This window comes from Oncorhynchus clarkii, chromosome 4, assembly GCF_045791955.1.
Source record: "Oncorhynchus clarkii lewisi isolate Uvic-CL-2024 chromosome 4, UVic_Ocla_1.0, whole genome shotgun sequence".
Classification (NCBI taxonomy): Eukaryota; Metazoa; Chordata; class Actinopteri; order Salmoniformes; family Salmonidae; genus Oncorhynchus; species Oncorhynchus clarkii.
Window position 1 is genome coordinate 31,627,431 of NC_092150.1, and position 22,481 is coordinate 31,649,911.

A 22,481-nucleotide genomic window follows, 5' to 3' on the forward strand; every position below is an offset into this window, starting at 1 on the left:
CTGTCTTGGGATTCCATCAGAAAGCTAAATTGTTTACTAATACAACAGGTTAGAACAAGTGCTGGAACTTTATTTATTCAATTCTAATGTTATTAATGATATAATACACCAAGTGCAGGAGAAACCAAAGGGAGGTATTTATTGTAGATTGAATGCATAAATAGCAAGAGGTAGCTTACTATCTAGATTAGATGCTCGGTAAGGTATTGAATCAAACCTCTGTCATCTTAAGGACAACAACAACAACTCTGCTATACAGAGACAAACAGCAACAAACACAGACAGACACCTTATGCACATGCTTACACAAACACACACACACACTACACATCCATTCATATTTATAGACCTGCGCCACTATAATCTACATAGGTTCCCCCCATATCCACATTGCCTTGTACAGTCACAGCTGGTGATCACATTATTGGCAAAAGTGACCAATATTACACATCACACTGTGTCAGGACTAATAATGGGTCTCGTGACAGGGTGTCAGGTCTCACCTATCAGGTATTCTCTTGGCTGGAACACTGGCCACATGATCACGATGATATTATGCCAGTTAGTTCATAATGTGCAAACTCCCAAAAGTGCAAACTCCAAGCTAAATCAAGCATACCCCAAATAGGAAAGCAGTTCAATAGTTCTATAGGAAATAAGTTCAATACTTCTATAGGAAAGCAGTTCAATACTTCTATAGGAAAGCAGTTCAATAGTTCCGGACATCGAGGAGGAATTCTCCTATTTTCCTTCCATGTTTTCTACTATCTGTGAGAAACACCACCCTCTCAAAAAGTACCAGGTAAGAGTTAGAGACAATCCCTGGTTTACAGGTTAATTACTGATTTGATCCGTAAACGAAATTCACAATGGGCCAAAGCCAGAAAGGGTAATTCCCAGGCTGATTGGTAGTTATTCAGGGCACTGAGAAACAAGTGCACCTTGTTAATAAAGAACTGCAAATTTAGCTTAATTTACAAATCAACCAAGGCAAACCTCAAGAACTGACGAAATGATGGAAAACCATTAAATCCATGAATGCTAACATGAAATCTACTGGTCTTCCGCTGATATTTGACTTCAAATTTAATGGATGTGACTGACAAGAATAAAATGCTTGACATGTTTAAAGAGCATTTTGCCAAGGCTGGGCATTTATTTGATAATGAACTTTATCCTAACATCTCGAATGAGCCTGTGAGTGAAACTGCCGCATCTATTTCATTTTACCAATGAAATAGATGGGGTGAAGATCCGTCCCAGTTGGATAATTATCATCCCATTTCTAAACTGTCTGCACTGGCAAACGTTTTGGAAAACCTGGTGAACTCACAGTTGAAATAATTTCTTTATAATAACTCAGTTTTATCTCAATTTCATTTGGGTTTAAGAGCCAAGCATAGTACAATTACTGCAGTAACTAAGGTTGTAGGTGATATTCTAGACGCTCAGGACAAGATTAATGTTTCACTTTTTATTGACTTATTGAAGACCCCGTTGACGCTGTTGACAATACCGTGCTGTTGTATAGACTAAAAAAGGTTGGTTGGATCGGACCCTTTAAAAAAAAAAATGGCCTAAAATGACATACCCAAATCTAACTGCCTGTAGCTCAGGACCTGAAGCAAGGATATATATATTAATGATACCATTTGAAAGGAAATACTTTGACGTTTGTGGAAATCTTAAATAATGTAGGAGAATATAACACAATAGAACTGGTAAAAGATAATACAAAGAAAAAAAACATGCGTTTATAAAAAATAATAATAATCTGAAATGCAAGAGAAAGACCATAATGTACTAGCCCAGGTGCAATTAAAAAGTTCAGTGTATATAGACTGATTAAATGCACCATTGCATTTCTGTTCAAAAGTGTGCATCAAGACTGCCCAAATGTGCCTAATTGGTTTATTAATACATTTTCAAGTTCATAACTGTTCACTCTCCTCAAACAATTGCATGGTATTATTTCACTCTAATAGCTACTGTACATTATACAATGCAGTTAGATTAGCAGGACTGCCCATATCAGATATGTCTATGTCCTGGGAAATGTTCTTGCAAGTTCTTGTTAGCTCAACCATCCCGTGGGGGACACACCGATGCTGTAAAGGTTTTCAAATCAAATCAAATTTTATTTGTCACATACACATGGTTAGCAGATGTTAATGCGAGTGTAGCGAAATGCTTGTGCTTCTAGTTCCGACAATGCAGTAATAACAAGTAATCTAACTAACAATTCCAAAACTACTGTCTTGTACACAGTGTAAGGGGATAAAGAATATGTACATAAGTTTTAAGTGTTGATGCATTGGATTGGTTCCAAAACTATAGGTCTGTTCTTTTTTACACGGTATATAAATGACATAGGGAAGACTGTTGACTCTCCAAATCTCCATCTGTATCTGCAACTCCCTTTGTATCTCTGTTCCTTACTGATCAGATCACTCACTCAATACAGTCGTCGTTTAGAGTCGCTGCTGTCATTGTCTGTTCCTAAGGCTAGAACTGAGATGGGGGAAAAATATTTTTCCCATAATGCCCCTTCATCTTGCTAATCTAACTTCAAAAGATCTTAAAGTTAGGGCAGTTAGTGTCCTTGCATGTTTTTCAGACTCTGATCAACAACACTGTTTGTGATAGCTACAGTTGTTTCTAATATTCAAATGTATCTGTAACTTATGACACTTTGTATTTTGTGTGTATGTTGTATTTTTTAACACACGATTTTATGTACATGCTGCTATTTCCCTGTTTTGCCTTCTTGCCAGGTCACCCTCGCAAAATAGGTTTGTAACCACAATGGGTCTTACCTGGTTAAATAAAGGTTAGATAAAAACATCCATGCATCTGTATTTGACCCAGGTCTGTTTGGTACCTTTAAGCTATATCATTCTACAGTAGGGGAGAGTAAGGTAAGTCATGCGAAACGGTTAGTTAAACGGACAATTCACCACAACATACCAGAGAGTTTCCTGATTAGCAAGGGGTCGTCTGTGTTTAATTCAATTGTGTATTAAAAGCACAGTTTGAAATCATTGTGAAGGGATTTTGCCAAGGGTTTGTATGGGGAAATGGGCTTCCTGTGAAAATGTTGTCTGAGGTTGCAACGGTAACCAATGGGGGTGGGGCTTAGCAAAGGGTCAATTTAAGTGTTTTCTTCCCAGCTGAAATGCAAGGTATTATCACCGGGATATGAGGTGTCGTAGCAGAATCAGAATGAGTTAGATAACATTGATAAATAAGATGTTTTATCAATTTTCATAAATATGCTTATGTGGAAAGTCACTTGGGCCCCAGAGAGGGGAGAGGTCAGGATTGTCTTCATATGTGAGGTGTCATGAAGTTGGCCTGGGGATAGGTTTATGACAGTCATAAATACCTCTTCCCCCCTTTTTCCTCTCTCTACCCTACTGATGTTACATTTGCAAAACCCTTGGTTAACATAGAGATTCTGGGAACATCAGAAGGTGGAGGGAAATGAACTATATTCTGGTAATCCGACCAACTGTATTATTGACTGTATGTTTTGTTTATTCCATGTGTAACTCTGTGTTGTTGTATGTGTCGAATTGCCATGCTTTATCTTGGCCAGTTCGCAGTTGCAAATGAGAACTTGTTCTCAACTAGCCTATGTGGTTAAATAAAGGTGAACAAAAATAAATAACTGAACAGGGAGTGGGGAGAACAAGTATTTGACACACTGCCGATTTTGCAGGTTTTCCTACTTACAAAGCATGTAGAGGTCTGTCATTTTTATCATAGGTACACTTCAACTGTGAGAGACGGAATCTACAACAAAAATCACAGAAAATCACATTGTATAATTTTTAAGTAATTAATTTGCATTTTATTGCATGACATAAGTATTTGATACATCAGAAAAGCAGAACTTAATATTTGGTACAGAAACCTTTGTTTGCAATTACAGAGATCAGACGTTTCCTGTAGTTCTTGACCAGGTTTGCACACGCTGCAGCAGGGATTTTGGCCCACTCCTCCATACAGACCTTCTCCAGATCCTTCAGGTTTCGGGGCTGTCGCTGGGCAATACGGACTTTCAGCTCCCTCCAAAATGTTCTATTGGGTTCAGGTCTGGAGACTGGCTAGGCCACTCCAGGACCTTGAGATGCTTCGTACGCAGCCACTCCTTAGTTGCCCTGGCTGTGTGTTTCGGGTCGTTGTCATGCTGGAAGACCCAGCCATGACCCATCTTCAATGCTCTTACTGAGGGAAGGAGGTTGTTGTCCAAGATCTCGCGATACATGGCCCCATCCATCCTCCCCTCAATACGGTGCAGTTGTCCTGTCCCCTTTGCAGAAAAGCATCCCCAAAGAATGATGTTTCCACCTCCATGCTTCACGGTTAGGATTGTGTTCTTGGGGTTGTACTCATCCTTCTTCTTCCTCCAAACACGGCGAGTGGAGTTTAGACCAAAAAGCTCTATTTTTGTCTCATCAGACCACATGACCTTCTCCCATTCCTCCTCTGGATCATCCAGATGCTCATTGGCAAACTTCAGACGGGCCTGGAGATGCGCTGGCTTGAGCAGGGGGACCTTACGTGCTCTGCAGGATTTTAATCCATGATGGCGTAGTGTGTTACTAATGTTTTTTTTTTGAGACTGTGGTCCCAGCTCTCTTCAGGTCATTGATCAGATCCTGCCGTGTAGTTCTGGGCTGATCCCTCACCTTCCTCATGATCATTGATGCCTCACGAGGTGAGATCTTGCATGGAGCCCCAGACCAAGGGTGATTGACCGTCATCTTGAACTTCTTCCATTTTCTAATAATTGCGCCAACAGTTGTTGCCTTCTCACCAAGCTGCTTGCCTAATGTCCTGTAGCCCATCCCAGCCTTGTGCAGGATTTACAATTTTATCCCTGATGTCCTTACACCCTCTCTGGTCTTGGCCATTGTGGAGTGGTTGGAGTCTGTTTGATTGAGTGTGTGGACAGGTGTCTTTTATACAGGTATCGAGTTCAAACAGGTGCAGTTAATACAGGTAATAAGTGGAGAACAGGGAGGCTTCTTAAAGAAAAACGAACAGGTCTGTGAGAGCTGGAATTCTTACTGGTGGTAGGTGATCAAAAACTTATGTCATGCAATAAAATGCAAATGAATTACTTAAAAATCATAGAATGTGATTTTCTGGTTTTCTCACAGTTGAAGTGTGCCTATGATAAAAAATGACAGACCTCTACGTGCTTTGTAAGTACATGGAATTGTTGTTCAATTTAAATGTTTGAATATGAAATTATTCGTGATGGGATGAAATGTGATTTTAGCTTCTAAAATGTGAGATTTGGGTTTTCATAAGATAGGGCTCTGCTCAATCAGTGGCCCGCACCTGTGAATGGACATTGGCTAAAAAACAGGAACAGACAGAGTATCCCGGCTACCACACAATGACGTTACTACAACGTATTCAATTTACCAGCAGAGACATTCTTCAAAGGACGAAGGACTCGGTTGGGCAACATGGCCTTCCATCTACCACCAAGCTACCGAAGCACAGCTCAGAGTAAATATTTATTGCATTTTCCTTTTCCAAATGGGCGGTAATTTAGAATGCATAAGATACTGTATTTACGATAGCACAGCTTCGCCCTTTGTTCCTCAGTCTTCCCGCTCTTTCACTCAAACCCAGCCCCTTTTCTTTTGTGTAACAAGCTGTTATTTCTGTTCCGCCCGCTAGGGATGTTTTCCTTTATGACGTAATTTGTAATCAAGTTATGATTTAATTATGTGTGTGTGTAATTCTGTGTGATTAGTTAGGTATTTAGTAAATAAATAATTAAACCCAATTTTGTATTGCTGGTTCAACTTGTTAGCCAGGGCTCGTGCAGATAACCAAGAATTTACAACTTTCAGATGAGACTGAATTAAGATGACGATTAATATTGACTGCTATTGATGTAAAATATTACTAGGTCTTTAAGAGTTTATTCGGAAGATAAAAGCTCTATAAATATTATTTTGTGGTACCCGACTCTCTAGTTAATTACATTTACATGATTAGCTCAATCAGGTAATATTAATTACGGAGAAATTATTTTATAGAATAGCATGTCATATCACTTAATCCGGCATAGCCAAAGACACAACAGAGGGTATCTGTTAAACCATGTGAAGGGCTCCACAATGTCTGTACACCAGTCACTCCCTACTTTTCCCTTTGGGGGGAAGAGTATGGCAGTGTCTGGAACCATTGTATATCCCCTCTGCTGTCGAAACTTATCTTGATTTAGTATATGACCTAGAGGCTCACTACTCTCCTTGTCCAGGAGGGATTGTATTTGAGATGGGAGTATCTAGAATTGACAATTGATATATGCCATTGGATGAGGTAATGGTTTGGTATTATGAAGTACCAAGAACGAGAAGTAGAACCTCGTCTAAGAGAGCAAACTGAACAATAATTTATAGCTAATGCTGTCTGGCTATGGGATACTCCTCTCTCAAGTAAAAGCCTTCCTTTGTGCTGTTTTCCAAAGACCTGTGGTTCGTCATTGTAAGTTGAGAGGGGTGGATCTTTGCTATACAAGATCTCAGTTACCATTATGTTGACACTCTCAGAGAATTCATTTATATACACTGAATTGATCTGAGAGACACAGGGCTATGGTGAAGCTCATTTAATTAAAATACGAAGTTTATGTATAACTCTGACTGGTGTGTGGTTTGTAACTCTCCATATTTAGTAATACAGGACATTTCCATGACAGAGGTTACACCAGGCCAGATCCTATATTAAAAGTGTTTAAAAAAGTGTTATCCAGTCCCTATGTCCAATTTACCCCATACTTGGGGTAAGATGTGCCAAGAGACAACGTTTGGACAAGCTATGTTTTCAAAACTGTTATGTTTAAATTAAATTAAATTATTTCCAGGGATACACAACATTCTGCAATACATATGTAGATATATTTGTTAGAAGGAATACTACATTTCCCTTGACATAGTGATGCTGAATGTAAAAACAAATGTCTCAACATACCCGACTCTCCCCTACCACATTCCGGTCAGTACAAACAGTGCAAACTCCAAGCTAAATCAAACACATTCCCAAAACATCCATGTATCTGTAAGAAACTATTTGACATTTGTGTTTGAACCAGGTTTTAATTGTACCTTTTAATTACATAAAATTCAATAGACTTGACATGGCAAGTGAAATCAATCATTCCACAGTACCTAACTCCATCTTCATCCCCAGCTCTGCACTGCATCAGGTAAAGTGTTGGAAAACAGTTATCTGGGTTGGTTTTCTACAGTCTCTCCTTGCAGCTGGGCTGTGCCAAAACATTATCCTACATCCTGTTAAGTGGCAAGAGTTCATTTACAAGCTGTCTGTACCCTAGCAATGATCCCTGTAATTGCTGCAGGGGTACAATATTACGATATTTGGAAAACATCCAGTCAGGGAACTTAAGGTGTCTGCCATGTCTTGCATTCCTAATGTGACCCCATTGGATAGAAGTAGCATCCTCATATTAAGCCTGGTCACATCTATAAATACTCATATTGAAAACATTGATCAGGGGGTTGAGGTCACAGGGGATGGCAAATTGCTATCCCCTTAAAATCCTAATCTATAGTTCAGCTTCCTCCGAGGTCTACTAATGGTGCATTCACCCTGATGCACTACCAGCCAAGGGGGCTGACACCCTGAACTGTGGACAGAAGAATGCTTCATTATCATACCAGAATCTCAGCAATAGCCAACGCATATTTTTTGCATTGTTGGCCTGTTCCAATGTAATAAGCTGTTGGAAAGGCACAATAAGGACTGATTGCTCGGTTAGTGCAGTCTGTGCAGAGAGCCCTTTGATGAATGAAAAGCAACTGAATTGTGGCAGACCGCCAGAATGAATAGGAGTGCAAATGCCATTAGATTTAGTAGAAGTGCAGCGTGCTGCCACCAATAAATAAACATAGGGAGGCAATCCAATGGGTAGTCTTTACTCAAAGATTTTAATGAAAGAAAGAATGAAAGAAAGATAAAGAAATAATGGATTAACGTAGCAGGGAACAAAAGGAACAACCAAATATCCACATCTGCAGAAACTTGAGAAATTTGAACTATCAAGGTTTTACTACTCAGTACTAAAATCTCTCAAGTAATACCTGAAACCTTTCCAAATGTTAACTTTGCATCCATTGGGCACTGTTAGATAGAAAGAGTTTGAGAGAGAGAGAGAGGGAGAGCGGGAGAGAGAAAGAGAAACAGAGAGAGGGAGAGGGAGAAAGATATATTAGAACCGAGTGAAGAGAGAGAGAGAGATCATAACTTCCATCCCTAACTCAGGTCAATAATTAAAGGAGATAATCTAGCTGATATTGAGTGTGACAGTAGGAATCCTCTCACCTGAGGTTTGGCTCAACAGCCATGGAGAGTCACATCATCTTCTTTATTACACATTACAGAAACACACAGCTTAGAAACACTATTCTATCTGCCGTTTAAGACTGCTCGGAAAATGGAGGTACTTGGCACAATATATCTAGATACATCTGCTGTTTTTTGTGTGTATATAGATGAGGGCTGTCAAATGAGTAAAATAAGGAATTATGATTAATCGCATGATTTTCTGTAGTTAATCGTGATTAATCACAATTTTAGAATTTGCTCAAATTTGTCCCTAAAGAAATAATTTTCATTTAAAAAGCAGTGCATTGAGATACACGAATACTGTGACTGTAAGGGATGGAAACACAAAATAATCTGTGTCAGAAACAAAATTTGCCCAATGTTTAAGTAGGCCTACTCCCTCTTGTCAATGTCTTTGAAGTGTAAAACTTGAACACACACACGCACATAACACATAACACATAACAACAGGCAGCTATGACTGAGTTCATGTAGGCTAATACAGATATTAGATCTAGCCAAGGCAACTTCAACATGAACTAGAATTGGCATCATTTGCTTATATCTTTTACCCGAGAACTACAACAAAAACAGTAGCTAAATGGAATGGATGTCCTGTTCTGATTAAAATAATTGTGGAAAGTTAGAGTTATATCAAGAGGCATTCAGCCATTGCATTGTAAACATTTGTTTGGTTAACTAGCTAACATTAGCATAACTAGCTAGTTACATCTGTACAAATTATATTTTTGCTGTTATCTAAAAAACATCTGAGAATGTGTTTATGGTTGAACTTTCTGTACATTTTCCTTCAAAATAGTTGCTCAAAGCTGCATGCATAGCTGATTTTGAGACAGACAGTGCTACATAACAGCAGCTTCCACTGTGTGTCTATGCGGAATAGGTTCCGTTAACGCGTTATTGACAGCTCTAATATTGATTTTTTTTTTGTCTATTTACTGCACAAGGACATTTCTCATTAGAGCTTACAGTTTTCTAATGACCTGGTTCTGGGTCTGCTTTGTCCTTATCAATACAAGCACAAAGAGCTGTGATCCTAGTTTTTCACCAGGCCATTATTCTCTCACCAAGGCTGCATCTACAGTACATGGTTGTTTGTTGATTGTTGGATTACATTTTTGTTTTATACTTTGGTGTCTGTCTGCATATTAGAATAGTCTCTCTCTCCTTATGCATAAAACCAACATCTGTCACAAACAGATTTACTCTATCGGTACGCACATACAGTGCCTATAGAAAGTCAACACCCCCTTGGATTTCTTCAAATTGTATTGTGTTACAAAGTGGGGTTAAAATGGATTTCATTGTCATTTTTTTAACGATCTAAACAAAATACTCTCATGTCAAAGTGGAGGAAAAATTCTAACATTTTTTAAAGATGAATGAAAAATAAAAAACTAACATACTCTGATTAGATAAGTATTCACCCCCCTGAGTCAATACATGTTAGAAACGCCATTGGCAGTGATTACAGCTGTGAGTCTTCTTGGATGAATCTCATAAGAGCTTGGCACACCTGTATTGTGCAATATTTGTCCCTTCTTTTCCTATTTGCCTATTCTTTTCTAAATTATTTTTACCATAGATTTTCAAGCAGATTTAAGTATTTAACTTGACCACTCAGGAACATTCACTTCTTGGTAAGCAACTCCAGTGTAGATTTGGCTTTGTGTTGTAGGTGAAGTTCCTGCTGAAAGTAGCAATGCAGACTGAGGCAGGCTTTCCTCTAGGATTTTGCATATGGTTAGTTCCATCCAGTTTCTTTTCATCCTGAAAAACTCCCCAGTCTTTGCCAATGTCAAGCATACCCATACCATGGTTCATCCACCACCATGATTGAAAATAAGGAGGCAGTTACTTGTATTGGATTTGCCCCAAACATAAGACTTAGCATTTAGGCCAAAAATAGTATTTGTTTGCTGTGTATTACTTCAGTGCCTTGTTGCATACATGTGCATGTATTGGAATCTGTGCTTGACATTCAATACTTGACCAAGGGACCTTACAGATGTTGTATGTATGGGGCACAGAGGAAGGGGTAGTCATTCAAAAATCATGTCAACCCTTATTACTTCACACAGAGTGAGTCCATATAACTTATTATGTGATTTGTTAAGCCAAATGTAATTCTGAACTCATTTAGGCTTGATTAAGCAAAGGGGGTGAATACTTGTGTAACAACTATATTTTTGTAGATGTTTTATTCATTTGTAATAATGTGTAAAACATTCTTTTCACTTAGACATTGTTGAGTATTTTGTGTAGGTCAATGAAAAAAAAGAATACAATTGAATCCATTTCAATCCCACTTTGTAATGCAACAAAATGTGAAAAAAGTTCAAGTGGGTGTAAACTTTTTATAGGCATGGTACCTAATTCTAGAGATCAGGCTGCACACACACACACACACACACACACACACACACACACACACACACACACACACACACACACACACACACACACACAAAATAATAAACACATTATAAAATGAAGTGCATTTTCATGATTTAATTGGCTTTTTTATTTGTTTACAAGTCAAGTCAAGGGCATGTCCACTGGCAAAGTACAGTCAACCGTGGTAAAGAAACCCATTCCTCATTCAACTCTTCGTAAATGATAGTAGTTTTAATCAGTGACAGGGGGGAGGAACACAGTGGGCACAGCAAGAAAGATGAAGACAGTGATTACTGGGCAACAAAAATAGTGTAGCATTCACAACTGTAAATTGTCTTCATCAGGCTTCCCTGAGGTGAGAACATTGTGTAAAGATTGTTTTGGAGTCTGTGGGAGGTGATATGGTATACCTACAGCCTAGTCTGAGTACCCAGATCGTGTAAAATGTATGTTTTAAGACAAATAATACAATTCACAGAAATAGTCTAGCAATCAGGCTGTAAATCAGACTTCGCTAAGCTAAGAACATTGAGTAGAATGAGTTGTGGAGTCTGTGAAAGCTCATATGGTATATCAACAGCCTAGCCCGAGTACAATGATTTAGGAAAAAGCATGTTTTTAGACAAATAATCAATTTGAACAAAAATCTAACTGCATTTACAAATGTAAATTGTCTTCACCAGGCTTCTCTGGTATGGTATATATACAGCCTAGCCTGAGTACCCAGATCAAGGAACATTTTTGTTTTCAGAAAATTAATGTTTCTATTTTCACAAAAATAATGTAGCATTCATCTGGTCAGGTCGTTCCGAGGGGAGTCGGAATGTCTGGGATGTGTGTCTCAATAGATCACATTAAGAGCATCAGGGTTGCAGACATCTTTCATGTCTTTACATGAGTCAGTGTTTCCCTCTAATGTGTACTTCACTCAATCTCCCTCACCTACTGTACATCATCATTAATAATATGCCAGCTGGAAATATCTTCAATTATTCCTTTGTGAATATTTTAAACAGTCTTTTTAGCAGCAGTGATCTTCCCATAACCTCTCCCTTTTGCAAGGTGAGGGTTTCAATTACTACAGATGGTTGGAATGGGAGTGGATGTTTCATTAACTGCACTGACTGTCTAACTACTGCTGGGACTTTGGAGAGGACTTTGGTTTCCCCCTGTGTAATTCAATGATCTACCTGTTCGCTGATACAGAGAGCAATGCAGATACACTTAGAAAAAAAGGTCCTATCTAGAACCTAAAAGGGTTATTTGGCTGTCCTCACAGAAGAACTCTTTGAAGTACCATTTTGATTCCAGGTAGAACCCGTTTGGTTCCAGGTAGAAGTCTTTTGAGTTCAATGTAGAACCCTTTCCACAGAGGGTTCTACTTGGAACCCAAACGAGTTCTACCTGGAACCAAAAAGGGTTCTCCTATTCGGACAGCCGAAGAAACCCCTTTAGAACCCCTTTTTTCTAAGAGTGTACATATACAGTATATTATAATAAGATATATGTAATAAATTAACACTTTAAGACATACAGCCATGCTTTACTGGTAAAGATAAGTATTTGTTAGATCCTTGAATACTTAAAATCACAGGTCTGAAAAAAAAAATTTGTTAACACTACCGTAGGTGTCCTTGGCAAGATTTGGCACTCTAATCAAATTATTCCTCACCAAACTGAAAGTGAGTTGTGCTTATTGTGTATTCAGAGACATGAACACAGCTTTCATTCTAATCACCCTGGGCTCAATCCCCTAGCATCGTAACCCCTACCGCGACAGGGAATTCAAACTAAAGCTATGAGACCAGAATGTGTTTCTGACACCTTGTCTTGCACAGCCGAAAATAATAAAACAATTGATAAGGTCATTTGGGAGTGTTTAGTCACTGTTGAGCACCTTCTGGAGGCAGAGATTGGAGGCAGGGGGAAAATAGAACTGTCTGTTGGAGGCGTGACAGGGTGGCGGGGTGCACCAGGCAGTCATGGGGAACTCAGCTGAGACCAGCTGTAAGTGGATCCTCCACCTGATGTCCGCATCAGTTACATCTGACTGAGTTCTGTCTCCAACGATCTCACCCCAGAGGCTGGAGGGGTGGAGAGGCTACATAGGGGGATAGGGATGGAGAGGGAATAGGGGTGGAGAGGCTAGATAAGGGGGTAGGAGTGGAGAGAGGGGATAGGGGTGGAGAGGAGGAAAGGCCATTTGTTCCTTCATTGCATTTTCACTGGGCTATCCAGCAAACTATGGAAGCATCCACACTGATTTTTTATTCTACTTTTGTTTTTCCCTCTCAGGGGTTAATTGATTATGCATGTTTCTATGTCAGAGGTATGATATGGTGTTGTTATACAGAGTTTGGAAAGTCCATCTGAAAGTTAACGTTGACAAAGCAGTGCTCCCATCATGACTCTGATATCAGCTAAGATGAAATGTATACAGAGGTATGTTTGAGCTTTTGTATGTGTAGACACACACTGTTGTTCACAGATAACAATGGGTGAGTAGATACAGTATTTTGCTATCCCTGAATGAGAATGGACCTCCTCAAGCACTGCCTTAACTGAACCCAACACCACTCTGATGTCATTCAATTCCTGCAAGACCGTCATTGATCATTGTGTTAATATATGTTCCTATTCAATCATAAACACTTCACCATACAAGGCTTGGTGCTATTTTACAAACTCTCAGGAAGCAAGAGCTCTTAATACATTTGAAACAGGGTAGAGTCATAACCTTGTCTCTGCAGGGTCTACTGATCGTTGCTCAGGGAGCGCTCTCACCTGACATTCCATCTCCCCTCTCCTGTCTGCTTTCTGTGACAAGTTAGTATTGATACATTTTACATGGTATGTCAGATAGGAAGGAAATAGGAGGACAGGATTGTGCTTCAGGTTTCCTTCCAGGGGAGATTGAATATAACATTCTTAAATTGCCTTGTATGCTTTTCAACCCTACACTGTCAGTCAGTTCTCTTCTCTTGTTTAGCCCTGCACTCCAACTCTCCCTGTCCTTCCTGAGCAATGGATACTTGCATTTGTCCAATTTAACTTTGTTGTTCTTGGATTTCAAAGAGACATTGGAGTCTTGAGTGTTCCAAATGAGTGAGCAGGGCGGTTTCACAGCACAGAGCAGCTCTGAGGAGCTGCCGTAGCTGTCACAGGGTATGAGAGATAATTTGCCAAGGTAAGGCAAATCTCCCCTCATTCCCCTCAATTCCCCCTTAATAGGACTGTCAGAGCTAGCCTCCAACCGCCTTGTGTGCACTGCTGCTGAGGCTGAGCCAGGGCTCTGGCCCCCCCTGAAGACTGCCTGCTTATTGCATGATAAATACTACCAAGGCTACTAAGTGCACAGGGCTCATTAAAATGTAAATATTGGATTGGGCCTCACATCATGTATTTCTTAAAACATATAGGGACATAAGATATCAAAGGACCATGTCCTAATAGTTTCAAATATTGCTGGTGTAGAATAATAATGTCACAGAAGCACCATGTGCTGTTTGGGCCCAGTGTGAAGGTAGACATGGCACAGTGTTGGATGCCATCGATAGAAAGTGAATGCTTCCCTCAGGTTGTTCTGTTATTTAATCAATCTCAAGGCCTTCCCTCATGCATACATATACTTGGATTATCTGGCCATACAGTGACAGGAGAGCTTTGTTCAAATTCACTTTCTAGCTGTCCTCTCCTTCTTTTCTCAGGCATACTTTCAATTTGGGGTCTGCATTTGTGATCCACAGTGAATACGGACTGCTTCCCTAAAGCCACACTTCCCCAATTATCTCACTTATCCAACTCTTTTATCTTTCAATTGAAAGTTAATGTTGTGAGTTTGTGAACTATTTTTAGGGAATATCACAGATAATGTGACAGCTTCCAAAAATAGTGTAATGTAGCTTTTGTATAAAACATGAACACCAACAACGAACTAGGTAGAGGATACATGGGAATATTGTACTAGCCTGGTTTCAGTGTGCATTTGCTTGGTATGTTCAGATAGGATTATGCATTTTTAAGTAGCCATGGTTGTCTGTCATATTTGAATAGGAAGTCATGTTAGAACAGGGGGACTATACATTATATTTGTTTCTACAAAATTGAGAGTGTTGTAGCTATTGAATAAGGCGAGAGTGGAGCTGTCCATTCAGCACCACCAGAAGAGAAGCACCAATAGGGCCAGTTTCAACACCATGGCCTGTGCTAACCCAGGCTAGTTCTGCATCTCAACCTACTCTACATACACCCACCAACTGTACATTTACAGTGCTTAGCTTTACAGTATTAGCCTGTGTACCTATTTACTGCATTCTAGATACATTAACGGTTTCAAGGTTAGTCTGGCAATGAAAAAAATAAATTTTCCTCTGTATGTCCTAGCACCTTTCAATACTAAATGAATCTGAAAGTGCTTTGCATCATGAGATGAAAGACATTGTTATGTTCAAAGAGAGCTGGCACACGTTGACCTTTCATAACTACAAGGCCAGGATGGTAATTGCTGTGAGTCTATTTCAAGTTGCAACACCATATCTTTGACTGCCTTAAAACCATTTCCCTCTTTTCATCTACGGTTAAATGATGTGCCTCAACATCCAACATTTTTAACAACGATTACATAGTGAATGTGGCAATACTTTCCACCATTTGACCCTGACTTCTCATTGCTTGATGCATCTTTTGTTTACATGACTTGTTGGCCGTGTATCATTGTGTGTCCCTTAGATCTGTAAGTGTGATATACAATCTTTGATGTAATGTATAACAGTTTTGTTATTATAAATTATAAATACTGGCTTCCAGACGAAGTTTGCATCATCTTCAAGACCTTGGTGCTGGCCTAAAGAGCAGCAAGGGGGAACTGTCCCATATATTAATACCTTCAGGCAATGCTTAAACCCCATACCCCAACCCGAGTACTCTGTTCTGCCATCTCTGGTCTCTTGGCCTACTTGCTACAACTGTGAAATGTTGTTGTTTCACCTAACTTAAGATGAATGCACTTATTGTAAGTCGCTCTGGATGAGAGCATCTGCAAAATGACTAAAATGGAAATGGAAATATACATAGTACACATATGGTACATACACACATTTTTAGCTGTACCAGTGTGGCAGAGCAGGAAGATACAGTACACATTGTCTCCCTTCATCCCATTATACTTACAAACATTCTGCCTGCTGTTTCACTTGAATCAGGTCTGGACCCAGACCAACTCCATGATATTTTAATCCAAATGTGTTGGTTAATCATTGTTTTTGGCTGGATTATTCCATTTAATGAACTGTTTGAATGGGTGAGCGTTGTGTTTACAATGGGGAGGGAGAAGGAGGGTATATGTGAGTGGATGCGTACATGTGTGTACGTGCATGCGTGTTTGCAGATGTGTGTACGTGTGTGTATGTATATGTGTGTGTGTGTATGTGTGTGTGCCTGCGTGGGCGTGTCTGTGTGTGATTACAGAGCATTGCACATTGGTGTGTGATGAAAAGAGGGAGATGAAAAATGGCAATACTAAAAGGGAAATTCTCTTTTAAGGAGTCTGCCAAAGATTTTGCACCTGATTCAGCAAACTGAGACTTGGTTTTAACGGGTAATCAATCACAGACTAATGCTACAGAATGTCCTCCTTGTGTTTGCTTGTGCTTGATGCGGAAAAGGCTAACAGGATTCTGACATATCTAAATACAGATAGATCCAAGACAAATGTTGACAGAATCCTGCATGGGTTGGTTCAGCTTTAAAGCTTGAATACTATTTGTGAAGACACTCAAATATGAACCTGTAGGTAGCAGACTATTTTTGGAGCTATCCAAAACACATTCTCAGGGAAAGCTTGGAAGCACAAGGTCAGCCATAGTGCATTTCCTGCAGTCTTCAAGGGAACAACAGCAGGAGATGGCATCTAGGATACTTGTGAGAATTTGTAGGCAAGTGAGTCACTACCAACTGTTCTATTGGCCAAAGTGCAATCACTGGGAAACAAACTGTCAAATTTGATTTGATTTGATTTGATTTGATTTGGATGATCTACGGTGGAGACTATCCCACCAACAGGACATTAAAAACTGTAATTTCTTATGTTTCAAGAGTCGTGGCTGAATGACGACATGGATAATATAGAGCTGGCTCGGTTTTCCATGCATCGGCAAGACAGAGCAGCTACGTCTGGTAAGACAGAGCAGCTACGTCTGGTAAGACGCTCCGCTGGGATGTGTGTCTATTTGTCAATAACATCTAGTGCGCAATGTCTAATATTAAAGAAGTCTCAAGGTATTGCTCGCCTGAGGTAGAGTACCTCATCATAAACTGTAGAAAAACACGCTGGTTGACTTGACAAGACAAGACAAGACAAGACGAACTGGCAACAGACAGACAGAAGACACCGGCATAAATACGCAGGGAATAACGGGAAGAAATGGGAGACACCTGGTCGGGGGTGGAGACAAGCACAAGACAGGTGAAACAGGTCAGGGTGTGACAGTGAAATGTAAATGTACCAATGTTAAGTGTCTCTGTCCCTCTCTTTCTCCCTCTCCATCTCATCTAAGTCTCCAGTCAATAAAAAATGCAAAGCGTATATGTTTAGTCTGTGATCCTATTTAAATAGCCAGTAAATAAATAATTAAACCAATTTGTGTAGTACTGAATCATAAATAAGGCTCTGGTTTTTGCAGATGCAAGTAGGTTATGACTGTTCAGAATTATGATATGATATGAGGTTATGATTAATATGTTGACTGTTTATGGATGCGATAGGTAAAGACATTTTAGAGTTTAATTTGGGAGATGGTAACTATTTAAAGAACCGCGCTTGTGGTACCCAAGATCCTAATGAGTTAATTGTTACATTATTAATTTAATCGGGTAACAATTGAACAGAGTTAGGTAATAAGATGAATGTTAAAGTCAAGTCACGACAGCCTATAGGGAGGAGGTCAGAGACCTGGCAGTGTGGTGCCAGGACAACAACCCCTCCCTCAATGTGAGCAAGTCAAAGGAGCTGATTGTGGACAACAGAAAAAGGAGTACTGTACCGGCCCCCAATAACATTGATGGGGCTGTAGTGGAGCGGGTCGTGAGTTTCAAGTTCCTTGGTGCTCACATCACTAACAAACTATCATAGTCCAAACACACAAAGACAGTCGTGAAGAGGAAACGACAACACCTTTGCCCCTCAGGGGACTGAAAAGATTTGGCATGGGTCCCCAGATCCTGAAAAAGTTCTACAGCTGCACCATCGAGAGTATCCTGACCGGTTGCATCACCATCTGGTATAGCAACTGCTTGACATCTGACCGTAAGGTGCTAAAGAGGGTAGTGCATACAGACCAGTACATCACTGGGGCCAAGCGTACGGCCACTCAGGACCTATATACTAGGCAGTGTCAGAGGAAGTTCCAAAAAATGATCACAGACTCCAGTCACCCAAGTCATAGACTGTTTCTCTCTGCTACCGCACAACTTTTATTTTATTTAGCAAATATTTTCTTAACTCTATTTCTTGAACTGGATTGTTGGTTAAGGGCTTGTAAGTAAGCATTACACTGTAATATCTACACTTGTTTTATTCGGGGCATGTGACAAATACAATTTTATTTTTATTTGATTTGATTACCAGATTTTTCCCAGCAGACCTGGCATTCGTTCACGCAACCCTCCAGTGCTGGCTCAACTCTCTGACCTCAAGAATACCTGCTGCCCCGAATCTTTGTTGTCAATCAACAAGTTCAAAATGTTAGTGAGTTGTCACCTTGCCATTGTATTGGTTTAAAACCCTCATATTGTATGTGAGTTGTCGCCCTGCCATGTGTATGGATTTAAAAGTATTATGCTTTGCAGCTATCTCATTTGCATGTGGCACACTACACTGTATACGGCAGAGACAACTTACCCCGAGTGCAACCAGCTGTACCAGACATATGGTTGCTTTCTCCTCCACAACATGCATTTGAATAACGGCATCATCTTCTGCTACATAAACTCATATCTGAATGATGTATATCCCCCGACGTGTAAATCACTTAAATCTCTCAGGAGATTTGTCAACATTACATTTACATTTTATGCATTTAGCATAACATAAACTTGGAGCTTGGAGAATCTTGGAGCTGCATGTAGCAAAGGCTTGTTCAGGAGATTTTGTTTTAAAATAGTTTTGTATCCATGGTTTCAACTGAGTATGACACAGAACAATTGGAGCTGCTGAAACATCTAGTGATAGTCCCAAGACTCCAAATAGGATATGCATGTACTATAAATAAAAATGACCAAAATAAATCATAGGTTTTTAACTGAACCCCACAACTCAATTACATTATTGTTACACTTGCTCCATTGACCACAGACTTAACCATCAGGTTAACATGTTCTAAACCATCATATAGATACAATTAATTTAAAGTAGTAGGTGTGATAGGTAGAATTATTGTAAGACGGAACAAATCACTCTTTCAGATTGCAGTTGGGGTTGGTACATACAGTCATTAGTTAGATAATTGCTGTTTTTGTTGTGTTAAACAACATCCTTCAGATTGTCTCCGGACAATTTGCACAGTCAGATTGCTATTTCATTAGGCACTGTTGATTTTCTCTCCAGAAAATAACAATGTGAGCAACACATCTCCATTGGATCTGAGTGAATTCAACAGCATCTGGGAGTGTTCAACAGGCCTGGCTGGTGGTCTTGAGGAACATGGTTGCATCATTAGGCTGAAGTGGTTTGGAATCACACTGTTAAAAAAACCTGATCTGAGATGTCTGGGTATAAAACTAATGAGGCCGTTAGGGCGAGGGCCCTGGAACGATCCTCTCACACCAGCTGGAGGATACAATTAATATGTAAAGAAACCTGTTCATGGCACAACATGATCTGCAGTCTGTCTGAGAAGCATAAACATGGGCCAACTCTAAGCTGCCAGCGCTGTCTCCCGAGTCACAGGATTGAATTGGGAATCAGATCAGGGGCCTAAAACTTTGTGAGAAGTGTTGTTTTTACTGCTTTGAGAGGTCAGCAAAATAGTTTTGTGTATGTATTTACATTTTTTGCATGTTTTATGGATTTGTTTATGCGTATGCTTCTCAACAACAGGAATGGAAAATTAATCTGTTCCTTCCCTCAGCAAATGTTTATATACTGTAGCTGTTTCTGTTTCCAACAGAATGAATGGGTTTAGAATTAGTTGATAGCATTAAAATCCCCACCAAATAATAATGATAATACATTTAGATACATTCAACGGCTGCCTGAAAGGAAATATTAACGATTGGCATCACATTTATTTTCATGCTAGACTAGCAACACATTTGTTTAGTTTGCTGGAGAATGCTTGGGCCAGTCGATGAGAAACTAAACTTGGCAATGGTCTTAGTAGAAACCTCACCCTGTATACGAACTGGAACTGATGAAATCTAAACTCTCGCAGCAAGGGATGCCATTGATTAGAAAGAAGATACTGGCAAAATAAGTGAAATCAACCTCTAATTCAAAAGTTGCTTTCCCTTGATCGGTTTGTGCTCCTGTTACTATGCTGCATTTTGTGTGATGGTCATTTGGTCATGTATGCCTGTAATATAATTTCTAATAATCACAAAGACATATTTTGATCACCTAGAGAGCAAATGGAAAACATTTAATTTGTTCAGTTGTACTGTATGAGTATCATACCAATTAATGTTTTCCTTTTTTGGCTCCAAAACATAGCAAGTTCATGACAACATTGCCACTTTGAAATCAACATTAATGAAGGGGGAATCATAATTATCATAACAATTGACCTGAAGCATCAGGATTACTTAAAATACAGCACAAAAGTCAACTCATAAACACAATCCATCCCAAACTCTAATTAAATTAACAAGAAAAGAGTCTTGCTCAGTTTACACCAGTTATCTGTCTTTGTGTGAGGGATGCCAGATAGCTATTATGTATGTAATTATCACTGCACCTGCTTTCTTACGTTCAGACAGGGTCTGAAATATCGATTAATCATTGCCAGAACCCAAACCTGATGAGAACATCAATACATTTGCTGGGATTTTGAACATAAATCCTAGAGAGCGTTGCCTGATCCATAAAGTATGGCAAGGGGGAACAGCTTTACAAGCATTTACATAGAGACAACATATTGATTACAGGGCTGTGGGGCTACAGAGGGCCCTGATAGGGCAGTGTTGGGAGGGAAAAAGTACTAAAAAGCCCACATCACCAAACCCACTAGCCTATACATCTGCTTCATCTGAATTGGAGCCTGGTCAAAATAATTGTACAAACGGCTGTGCTGATCTTTTTTTCTTTCTCTTGATCGACCATGTTCTCTCTCTCTCTCTCTGTTCTTTTCCATAATGGGCATGGAGACAATAAAAGTTTCATCAGACTCGGTCATGGTAAATTCAATTTCTGTTATGATGCTATTAAGTTTGAAAGAGTAGAAAATAGAGTTTAGGCCAGACGAGCCGGGTAGAATTCTGAGAGACTTGGCAATGTTGGGTCCCCCTGACTCATTGTAAACCTCTCTGTTGTCAGTGCAATGATTCCAAAATCTGACACAGTGTGAAAAGTAATATGAATAATATCCACTAAAAACATTGGACCCGGTCCAAAGCCTATTGTATTTATCCAAAATGAAAGACCACTTATTTGGTGACTTTAGTGGTTTGTTTAAGTGAACACTCAACTAGGCCTACTTGTGAGAAGAAACATCATGAGTTAAATTCAGGTTAATTCCAGAGCTTATACCATCCAGGGCAGCTAGAGAAGAGATTGGTTCTGTAATGTCATCTTCTATTCAATTCAAAGAGGCTTTATTGGCGTGGGAAACGTGCTTACAATGCCAAAGAAAGTGAAGTTAACAATAAATAAAACAATAACAAAAACCAACAAAGCAAATTCAACAAAACAAGCACAATTAACAGCACACAGTACACACACTAAAAGTCTCAAGAGAATAACAACTTCTTAAATATTATATTGCTAGTAATATTATTATTACTAGCAATTAAAAAATGTGGTATGACATTTAAAATGTTACTTAAGCTACTATTTGTTGTGAAAATGTGCAAATGGTAGAATGTACGAATGACAGGGGGGGAAATACATAGGCAAATAAATATAGGTTATATTTACATTGGTATTTTTGACCCACTGGTTGACCTTTTCTTCTGGCAGCAGGTCACAGATGTTGCTGCTGGGATTGCAAACTGCGGTAATTCGCCTAATAGATATGCGAGTTTGTCCACATTTTGTTTAGAATTATTCGTTAATTTAGTGTAATATGAGGGAAATATGTGTCTCTTATATGATTGTACATTTGGCAGGAGGTTAAAAAGTGCTTAATGTTTTCTACCTAATTTTGTGGGCAGTGGCCACATATCCTGTCTTCTCTTGAGAGCCAGGTTTGCCTATGGCAACACTCTCAATAGCAAGGCTATGCTCACTGAGTCTGTGTATGGTCAAGGCTTTTATTAGTTTTGGGTCAGTTAGTGGTCAGGTGTTCTCCCCCTGTGCACTCTCTTTTAGGTAGCGTTCCAATTTGCTATTTTTTGGTTGATTCTTTCCAATGTGTCTAATTGTGTTGCTGTCCTAGGGCTCTGTGGGGCCTGTTTGTATTCGTGAAAAGAGCCCCAGAACCAGCCAGCTGAGGGGACTCTTCTCTAGGTTATTTTCCTTTCAGGTTAGGGCTTTG